This window comes from Nicotiana tabacum, chromosome 14, assembly GCF_000715075.1.
Source record: "Nicotiana tabacum cultivar K326 chromosome 14, ASM71507v2, whole genome shotgun sequence".
NCBI classification, from domain to species: domain Eukaryota; kingdom Viridiplantae; phylum Streptophyta; class Magnoliopsida; order Solanales; family Solanaceae; genus Nicotiana; species Nicotiana tabacum.
The window spans coordinates 66,949,873-66,960,109 of record NC_134093.1 but is presented as its reverse complement, the minus strand read 5'-3'; the positions used below and the strand labels follow the sequence as shown (position 1 = coordinate 66,960,109).

Sequence of the window (10,237 nt, the reverse complement as noted above, 5' to 3'; positions counted from 1 at the left end):
AAGTAAGGGTTGCTTCAAACCCTTCAGAATTGCTGTGTCTTCAGAGGGAAGATGAAAGAAGCTCCAAATACACATCTGATGGACTTCGAGAAGATTATGAACACCTTTCAATACAATGGCGTGTCACGAAATGCAGTGTACTTAAGGACATCCCCCTTCATACTCAAAGATAATGCAAAACAATGGCTTCGAAGCTTACCCACGGGATCGATTAGAACATGGGAGGAGATGACCTGAAAATTTCTTGATAAATATTTCTCCTTAGCTAAGACGGGCAAGTTTAGAAGAGAAATCCATAACTTCTGCCAGAAAGAGACTGAAACTATTTTTGAAGCATGGGAGAGGTTTAAGGAGATTGTTCGAAAGTGTCAACATAGTTGAATTGAACTCTGGATGCAACTCCAGGACTTTTGGGATGGATTGACACCGGCCTCACATAGAACATTGAGCAATGCAGATGGAGGCCCGTTGATGAAGAAGACTCCAGAGGAGATAGTCATAATTCTTGATGAGTTGTCTGAAGATGCAAATTAGTGGCCCTCTGAGAGTGCTGAAAGAAGAAGATCAATTGGTGTTCACCAAGGTAATGCTACTACATCTGTGCAGGTACAACTTGATGCTACGGCTAAGGAAATACAAAAGCATACCTTAGCCTCGATACAAAATGAGCCTTATGCAGCTTGTGATATATATGGAAGAGGACATCCTACTCATGAGTGCCAAGCCTCAGCTGAGGAAGTGAATGTTGTGGGAAATTCTAATTTTAATGAAATGGGTTAGAGGCACCCCGATTTTTCATGGAGTTCACTTGGGGGTACTGCGAATGCTTGGTAACAAATAAACTCTAGACCCCTGGGACAAGGAGCTCTAGCATATCAAAATTAGCAGAGGCAGCAATTTCAACCACAATAGCCCAGTCAGCCTGGTCTAGAGGATCTAATGAAGGCCTTCATTATCAAGACAGATGAGAGGCTGGACGCCCATGGAGCAGCTATCAAAGAGTTGGTCACATATTTTCGAAACCTGGATAGACAAGTGGGACAAATTGCAACAATATTATCTGAGAGGGCTCCAGGAACTCTCCCCTCTGATACTAAGAGAAATCACAAAGAAACAGTGAATGATGTGACTCTGAGAAGTGGGCAAGTGTTGAAAGATCCCACCCCGATCCAAAATCATGTGAAACTTGAAAAAGAAAGTGGGGAGAAGCTAGAGAATGATGTTGATAAAAAGAAGAAGGGTCGGATAAAAGCTGAGAAAAAAGAGAATGGAGAAACTTTGAGAAGGGAGGAACAGGATGAGAGCGAGCATATGCCTGTGCTACCTTTCCCCCAAAAGCTATATAGAGAAAAGATGGACAAGTAGTTTGGGAGATTTCTGGATGTGCTGAAACAGGTTCATGTAAATTTACCATTCACATAAATGCTCTCACAAATGCCTGCTTATGCCAAATTCTTGAAGGAGATCCTTACAAAGAAGAGGAAGATAGAAGAGACTTCAGTGGTCAAGCTCACAAAGCATTGCAGTGCTATATTGCAAAACGAACTCCCACAAAAGTGTAGAGACCTAGGGAGTTTTACTATACCTTGCTCTGTAGGAACTATTCATTTTGATAAATCATTATGTGATTCTGGCGCCTCAATTAATTTAATGCCTCTATCTATTTACAGGAATCTGGAGAAGGAGATTGGAGAGATAAGGTCTGCACCAATATCGTTGTAGCTGGCAGACCAAATGACTTTAATACCCGAGGGGATAGTGGAAGATGTGATAGTTCGGGTGGATAAGTTCGTATTTCCTGTGGATTTTATAGTGGTGAAAATGGAGGAAAACAAGGAGGTCCCCCTCATCCTAGGAAGACCATTCTTAGCAATGAGAAGAGCTATATTAGATATACATGAGAGAAAACTCATGCTTAGAGTGGGTGAGGAGACTGTGACTTTTGAGATGAATATAGCAAAGGGGGTGCAAAAAGAAAAACCTGTTGCGAGTGTTGAGTGGAAAGTGAAGGGCTCAAAAGAGAAGGATGCGGTAAGCGAGAAAGATAAGTGTGGGGTGTACCCCAAAAAGGCTGAGAAGAAGCTGTATGCATGGATGTGCGCATTAGTTCGGGCGCGAGGAATGGAACCCGATTTTGACTCAGACCCCGACTAGATATTTAGGGAAGTTTCCTTTTACCTTATGTTTTTTAATTATCTGTCATGGGGATATGGCACAACTTAAAGTGTGGGGTGGAGGATATGTTGTATGTATGTATGTATATTAGTTTTCTATTTGTTAGTTGTAGTAGTTAGAGATAGAAAAAAACATAATTTTTTAAAATTTTCGATTTTTCCCGACGATGGATATCATCGACAGGTTTCTTGAGGGATTAAAGTCGAAAGAAAAAAGACAAAAAGATTTTCTTTGGTTAGGTAATGTAATAATTCTCCCTTGGTTTTTCTTTGTGTCGCGTGTAACACCCCGGACAAATGATTTAAGTTTTTAAAGTGCGCCAACGGTATCTGAGAATAATGTATTTGAGTATTAAAGGAGACCTATGGGATAGAGACACATCATGTTGAATTGATAATGTATGTTTATGGTGTGTTGGAACATACTAAGGAGTTTTGGAAATGGCAAGAACTTGTGTGGAACAAGTTGGACACATTAAGTGAAAAGGATGTTTCAATTGGCACAAGACCCAACTAAAATGAATAGAACTCCCTCAATATAATGACTTAGGTGGTGATATACCTACCAAATTAAATCCCTTTGAATCTAGTTTCCAACGCATCAAACGTTTTGTCATTTGGATATGTATACAGAAAGTTATGGCCATTTTACTGGACTTGTGTCATATGCGCGGCCAGATGCGCGACCAAATCTGCGGCCGCGCATATTTGAGAGTTTCTGCCTCCAATCCGCGGCCAAATCCGCGGCCACGGACGTAGAAACCCATTAAATACCCCCAAAATCGGGTAGAGAGAGAGATAAGTCATTTCTTCAAGACTAGGACTTTCTCTCCACCACCCATCCGGCCAAGGCTTCAAATACACATCTAAGGTGAGTTTTTAAGTGTGTTTTTACGATGATTTCACTTCTCAATCACTAGTTACAACAAGGTTTTGTATTGGATTCCATAGGATTTCTTAAAAATCTCAAGAACACCCCAAAAGTTGACTTTCAAGATTTGGTCTACAAGAGGTAATCTTTCACCCTTAAACCTACATGAATGGATTGTTAGTGAATAAATGAGAAAGAAATAAGTACTAGCACTTATGAGATGGTGATTGGAAGCCATAAATACTTAAACTAGATTATTGGGTGTGGTAGAGATTTTGTAACAAGTTAATTAGTAGAATTTGGTAGATGTGAGTTCATTGATGATTATAATGGTGCTAAGAAGGTAGTTAGTGGACAAATGATGTTGTAGTATCTCTTGTTGGTGGTAATGAGGTATTGTTGGAGGAAGAAACACCATTACTAAAGGTAGTTGAATGTTATGCACACCTAGTGCTTGATAAAATACTCAAATGAGCTAGAACCATAATCATCCTCCTAATTTTGGTTCAATTTGTTATATTTCTACAATAGATTGAAGTTGCTAAGAATTCCGGAATATTTTAGAGTTTAAGGAAGCTCAATTGAGGTATGTTGGCTAAACTTTTCTATTACAATTGAATCCCACGATATTCATGTAAATTATGTAAGTCCTGAGTGATTCATTATGAAATTGGCTATTTCGAGTAAGATTAGGTTGAAAGATATATGTTCAACAAGCATCCCAAATGCTTTATTGATATTATGTTACCAATTGAGGATGTGTTAAATATGGACTGTGAATTAATAATGTTTCGACTTTAAGTCAAGTTCAAATGAAGGCTATTATGCCAAATTTTGTGAAATATCTCTATGTGCATTAGACTCTAAATTGCTCACATGTGTACTACACACCTTGATTTGAATTGTAATTGTTGTTGATAATGAGGATGATATTTGAAATTAATAAGGTGAGCATGAAATATTGAATATGGCCAACGTGCCAAGAATGATCTTATAATTATGGCCATTAATGCCAATAAAATGAAAAGATGTGAAAGTATTATGAAATGCGATGATTGATATAAAAAGGTTGATGTCTCGATTAAGACAGCCTAGCCGATCGGGTCGTGATCGGACACCATGCCACACACATGGTGGTAATTGTGCTGGAAATTGTAATTGAAATGGTAATTGTGGTCGATGTCCCTAATGGATAGCCTAGCCGATCGGGTCGTGATCGGACTCTGTGTTAAAGATGGTGGTATTGATATTGAGAGAAATTGTGGTTGATATCTCTAATGAGATAACCTAGCTGATCGGGTCGTGATCGGACTCCGTGCTAAGAGTACGGTGGTACTGGTTTTGTGAATAATGGCTTTGTTAATAATGGTATTATGGAAAATAGTATATCGATACTAAAAATCTCCCAATATGAGATATGGAAATTAATTTGAATACTGTCTTGATCCTAAATTGAGGTTTGATGTTGATTAAGGCTTTCATTGATATTATGATAATATTATTTGTATTATTTGTCATTCTATTGAGATAGTGTTTAGTTATACATACTAGTGCTATTCGACAGTACTAACGTCCCTTTTGCCGGGGGCGCTGCATCTTTCAATAGATGCAGGTGGTTCCACAGCAGGAGATATTGGTCAGTGATAGCAGTGCACCTTCTTCCTAGCTGACTTGGTGAGCCCCACTTCATTCCGGGGTCATGAATCTTTTGTACTTTGTGTATTCTGTTTGAGGTATAGCCGGGGCCTTATTGTCGGCATTATCATTGTACTCTTCTTTATCTATAGAGGCTCCGTAGACATAGTGTGGGTTGTGTATTGGTGCTGGAAAAGACAAACTATGCTATGTTATGGTTGTATTACTTGTCCATTTGAGCCTTTAAAAATGGTGAAACTTATGATAAGAAATTGGTAATTGCAGACATGATCACTTTATTTTTTAATTAAGGAAAATATATATTCTCTTTATTCATGAATGAGTTTGGGTAGAAGGAATCTAACAGGCTTGCTCGGTCGGGTTCACTCGGTTGAGTGCCGGTCGTGCTCCTCGATTTTGGGGCGTGACATCACGGTTCTTTTTCAAGGGTTTTGTTTGAACCGGGTGTAGTTAGTTTTTGTTTTATAGAGTAGTAGAAAACCTTGTGCTGTGATTTGAATTGAAAGCAATATCTCTTGATACAACAGTGTTAATCAATTTTTGAAAGATATATCTTGGGGACCTACACCTACGGTTACAGCAATGTCTAAGTATTTTGTGCATGGTTACAAATTTCAAACCTAGGAATGCTCCAAGTATTAAAAAAAGCAATAACAATGGGGTGTGTATTAAAGGTGGTGAAGGGAACCAGGATGGGGATAATGATTATTAAAGTGTGATCAAAGAGATCTAGAATTATCATATTCAGGTTGGCCAAATAAGAAGATTATACTTTTTGGATGCAAGTGGTACACCTAGAAGAGGTACAAATGTACACTCGCAGTATAACATAATCGAGGTTAATAAAAAGAGGGAGTATGATCGCCATGATCCTTTTATAATTGCAAAAAATGTTAGGAAAGTGTATTATGCTCCATATCTATTGCGGGGGGATTGGTTGGTTGTAATTAAAACTAAGCCTGTTGGTAGGGTGGAAGTTGAAAATGTGCTAGATGTTTCTTACCAAAATGATACCTCAAGTGTTAACCAAATGGTGAACGATCAGTTAGAAAATGACTTGGAGCATTCTCAACGCATATTAGAAGAAGTTGATACGGAGGAAATAACAACCATAGAAAATAAGGACGAAGAATCAGTTGATGAAAATGAAATAGGTGAAGAGGAAGAATTTTCGGACGAGGAAGGATATTTCGAAGACGACTAGCATGTTAGTTTTTTCAAGGACTCTCATCTTATATAGATTTATATTCTCAATTCTAACATTTTCTTTAATTTATGCAGATGACCGATATGGGTCGAGGTAGGTATAGGAAGGATAAGAGGTGTATTGATCAGGAGGATAGTGCTACACACTCGCTTCCTTCTACTCCACACTTGCATCCCTCCGCTGTAGATGGCCGACAACAATCTTCTAGGCACACATCTTTCCACCACATTCATATACTCATCAGACTACCTACCATTCTCTCTCCCAGCAGTATTCTTCCCATTCTCCACCACAGAGCTATACCCCACTTCCTCCATATAATCCTGCATATAGTCACATTGCTACACCTTATCAGCAGTCACATGGCCATGTGGTGATTCTCCCGTCATCTGCTCCATTTGCTTCACCAACAGTTGGATCGCATCCATCTAGATTATAGACACCCGGATCACAATAGGGGTCTGGATCGCAGCATGGGTCTAGATCGTAGCCATCTTCATCAGCGGCCCCGTCTCCCTCTCCACGGAGTACGTCTCCTAGCATTTCTAGACTTCGCCTTCAGGATAGTAGCTCTGAGCCAAATGTCTCCCATTTTACGCACGCTTCAGATACACATGAGGATAATGATCCAAATACAGTGCGGTATGATCGTTATCATAGGATGATCATCAGGTCTGAGGGCAATGGGTAAGATTTATTTATTACTTTTTTGTTTTTCCTGAATTATAATAGCTATTCTTGTTTATTTAATATAATTGCTATATTGCAGGTTCATACCTAGTCATGAGACTACAAAAATAATCACTGAAGCTCTTGGCCGGTTGTATGATGCACCGTATGCGACTTGGAGTGATTTTTCATCGGAGCTCGTAGGGTAGATTTTCAACCAATTTAAGGTTTTAATAAAATTCTTATCTATTTAAGAGTTATATTAATAATATTTTTATCTAACGTTACACACTTCATTTGCAGATTAAGTGTGCATCGGCGGACCAGCATAACAGTGCAATTCTTACAAATTTTGAGTTCAAATGTCGTAAGAGACTAGCTGATTCCTTCTGTTCTGCTCGGAAGAAAAACAAGAAGTCTTCATGGGTTACTATCGCATTTATGGAGGATCTACCGAGGCAGTGGGCCACTGAGGATTTCAAGAAGAAGAGTGAGCAGGGAAAGAAGGCCCGACCATCTGAGAAGGGTGTCTCCTTGCACTGTGCAGGTGAAAGAAGTATGAGGACTGTAAGGAGACTACTCATAATTCCTTAAAGCATTTAAATCTATTTTTATCGAACTATGTTTATTTTAATTTAGTTAACATGTTTTATTATATTTGTAGGAAAAAAAATATGGGAGGAAGCTGACTCACGACGAGTTCTTCATGGAGACTCACATCCGGAAGAAGAAGGCATCGACAGATCCAAGTAGATGGGTCGAGGACTGGGCGGAGACTACCTATGTAGGTTTCATAACTACTATAAATTAAAATTAATATTTATAATATTATAGAGTTAATATTAATTTACTATCTTCTAAATAAAGGGTCGCTATAAGACTACTATGCAGGAGTACAGTCAGAGCTTGCCACCGAATGAGCAGGGCGACCCACCTTCTATTTCAGACGAAGAAGCGTAGAAGATTTGGTTGGATATTGTCGATGGTCCTAAAAAGGGGATAACATATGGCCTTCCAGAGATATTATTCGGCGCTACAGGGCTGTATTGCAAGGTATAGGGACTTCCTCCCAAGGCGAAACACTTGATAGGTCGACTCTCTCGACTACGGGAGAAGAAGATCGCAAAGCTGTCAGCATAGCTTGAAGAGGCAAAGGCTAGAAAAGAAAAGAGAGACCAACAATTTAATAGCCTTCAAGGTCAGCTAGAAAAGAGGGACCGATAATTTAATACCCTTCAAGGTCAGCTGGCCAATCTTCTTGCTAGTGGTGCTTTCCCGATTCCCCGGTCTCGTGAATCTTCCCCAGATGCTAATCCTTCTCATCGTGATCCTTCGGTTGGAAATTATATTTTTTTATTAATTTATATTTTAACAATTTCGACCGATATTGGTCGGTATAGTAAAATTTAAAAATAATTGTAAAATTATCTGATTATCATATTTCTGACCGACATCGGTCACTATTTTCAAAATTAAATAAAAAATAATTTAAGAATTACCAACCGATTTCGGTCGGTATATTTATTTTTCGAACAAAATTTGTCAGATAAGGTGGTCAAACATTGGTTGAATTAACCGATCGCCTTCGGTCGTAAATTGCGATCGTCTTCGGTCAGAAATTGCGACCGTCTTCGGTCGCCACACATTAGCGACCACTGTTTTTTCGACGAATTAAAGTCGGTCGCAAATCAGTCAGTTTTTGTTCGATTCCATTATTCCTAGACACTCTTTGGCAGTTTTCTAGTAGTGTAATGTGTTGGAATTCCAACATAATATGCTGGAAGTTTATACGCAGGAGCTCCATATCCGGCATATTATGCAAGAACTTTTTGTGTTTTAACAAAATAGTGACTATTATTAAATGACTTTGTAAATGCTGGCTATTTTTTAATTATCAGTCCGAAAACTGACTAGTCTGTGCTATTTTCACAAATATATTCGCGAGGAAGCTAATAACATTTTTGGCTAAGATAAAATTTGAGGTATTATCACTTTTAGCCCGCGCCAGAAACTATTTGCATCTTGTAGCCAAAAATGTGTATAAAATTTGTATAATTTTTGTATATAACATACAGAATATATATATATATATATATATATATATATATATATATATATATATATATAAATTTTATATATTTTTTCGACTATTATTTTTATAACGGCTATACAATGTCATTTTCCCATAAAAATTGGTCACTGTCAGGTCCATCCAGCCCACTGGCTGCCCTCAAAATCCCACCTCCTTATAAGCCCATTCTATACCTTCCTTTCTTCATTCCCCTCTTTCCTTTTATTCTCTCTCTCTCTAGTTTGTGGCACTTTTTATGGGTTTGAGAGAAAATATTGCAGTGCAGAAAGCAACACTGAAATCTCCACAAGGTTCCCAACTTATCTCTTCCCTTATTCTGCCATTCACTTCGACCTATCTTTCCTTAATGTTACTCCAATTCCAACCTTAATTTTCCTTTTCTCAACAAAAAACACACCTTTCTTTTTCTAGTATAAATTTAACATTATTTTCTAGTTATTCATCATTATCACTTATTTGCTATCAATATTTTTCGAATAGTATTAAAAGGTAATGACTTTCTTTTCCGGATGCAGGTTTCTTTGAAGCTTTTGGCGCGTATGAGTGGAGTAAATCCAGCAGCTTCAAGCCAAAGGCTGCAAAAACTGGAAACTGTAAGCTCAATGGCATCTTTAGCTGATGGAAAGGTTAGGGGCCACCTTAGCCGGTGCTTTGTTTTAGTCAACTTCTTCATTCTCATTCTCATGATGGGAGTCGCTTCTTCATCTTAATTTCGGTGCTATCTTACCTGAGCTTTCTCATCACCACTTCTAGTTTTCTATTTTTTTTTCCTCTCCTTTTTCAATTTTTTGACTTGTTGCTTTTTATTCCTCCACCTAGCCAAGTTTCTTGACCTTGTAAGACCTTTTCTTGACCTTGTAAGACCCCGTGTTCTGTGTTATATTTTTGTGTTTTGTATTCTGGTAGATCTTAAATCATGATTTTTCGATGTAAGATTTGCTTAGTGTCCATTTTAGTTCTCGTACAACTCACGTTCTCCTTCCTTGTCTATCCCTCCTGAGCTATTCACACATGTTCCAAAAGATCTGAATTCAAGAAGCATGATCCGAAGAAAGAGTACTACTATTTGCCATCAAGAATGGTACTAATGCAAATTCATGTGATTATTTATATACCCTTTTGTTCCTATTTTTAGGGGGTTATGAATGTGAATTTGGAATAAACATTGTACTAAATCCTATGTATGGATTGAAATCATTTATGGCCGGGAAATTACATATTCTAATGGTACAGCCATTTTTCTCTCTATTCTTTTCAAGTTTTCTAGTTGCTTTGTAGTAGCTTTTTTTATTTTTATTCTTATTCTTTTCATGACTGGTCACTTTACACACTTCCATCATCTCACCTTATCTTTTTTTCCGAACTTCTAAAATGAAAGTCGGATTTTGGATCTTTCTTTTTGAATTTAAAGAAAATATACCAGGCCAAAAATGTGCAGTGACATTAGCCCATTCAATTTTGAAGATTGTTATATATTGAGGATAGAGTTACAGCCTCGTAGTTGCGACTTCATCCTACATGGATCACTTCAATACAATGTTTTAGTTTTACAACCTTCTCTCTTTTAC

The 10,237-nt window shown here is 38.0% G+C and overlaps 1 long non-coding RNA gene and 1 other non-coding gene across 2 annotated transcripts; one reads left to right on the top strand and one right to left on the bottom strand.

Moving 5' to 3' along the window:
* Positions 1-276: 276 nt before the first annotated feature.
* LOC142169260 (small nucleolar RNA R71) lies at positions 277-384 on the bottom strand. Its single transcript, XR_012698970.1, has one exon. It is a non-coding gene; the product is annotated as a small nucleolar RNA R71 (small nucleolar RNA).
* An 8,466-nt stretch (positions 385-8,850) lies between these two features.
* LOC107772280 (uncharacterized) lies at positions 8,851-9,917 on the top strand. Its single transcript, XR_001645035.2, has 2 exons — positions 8,851-8,959; positions 9,185-9,917. It is a non-coding gene; the product is annotated as an uncharacterized LOC107772280 (long non-coding RNA).
* Positions 9,918-10,237: the final 320 nt, after the last annotated feature.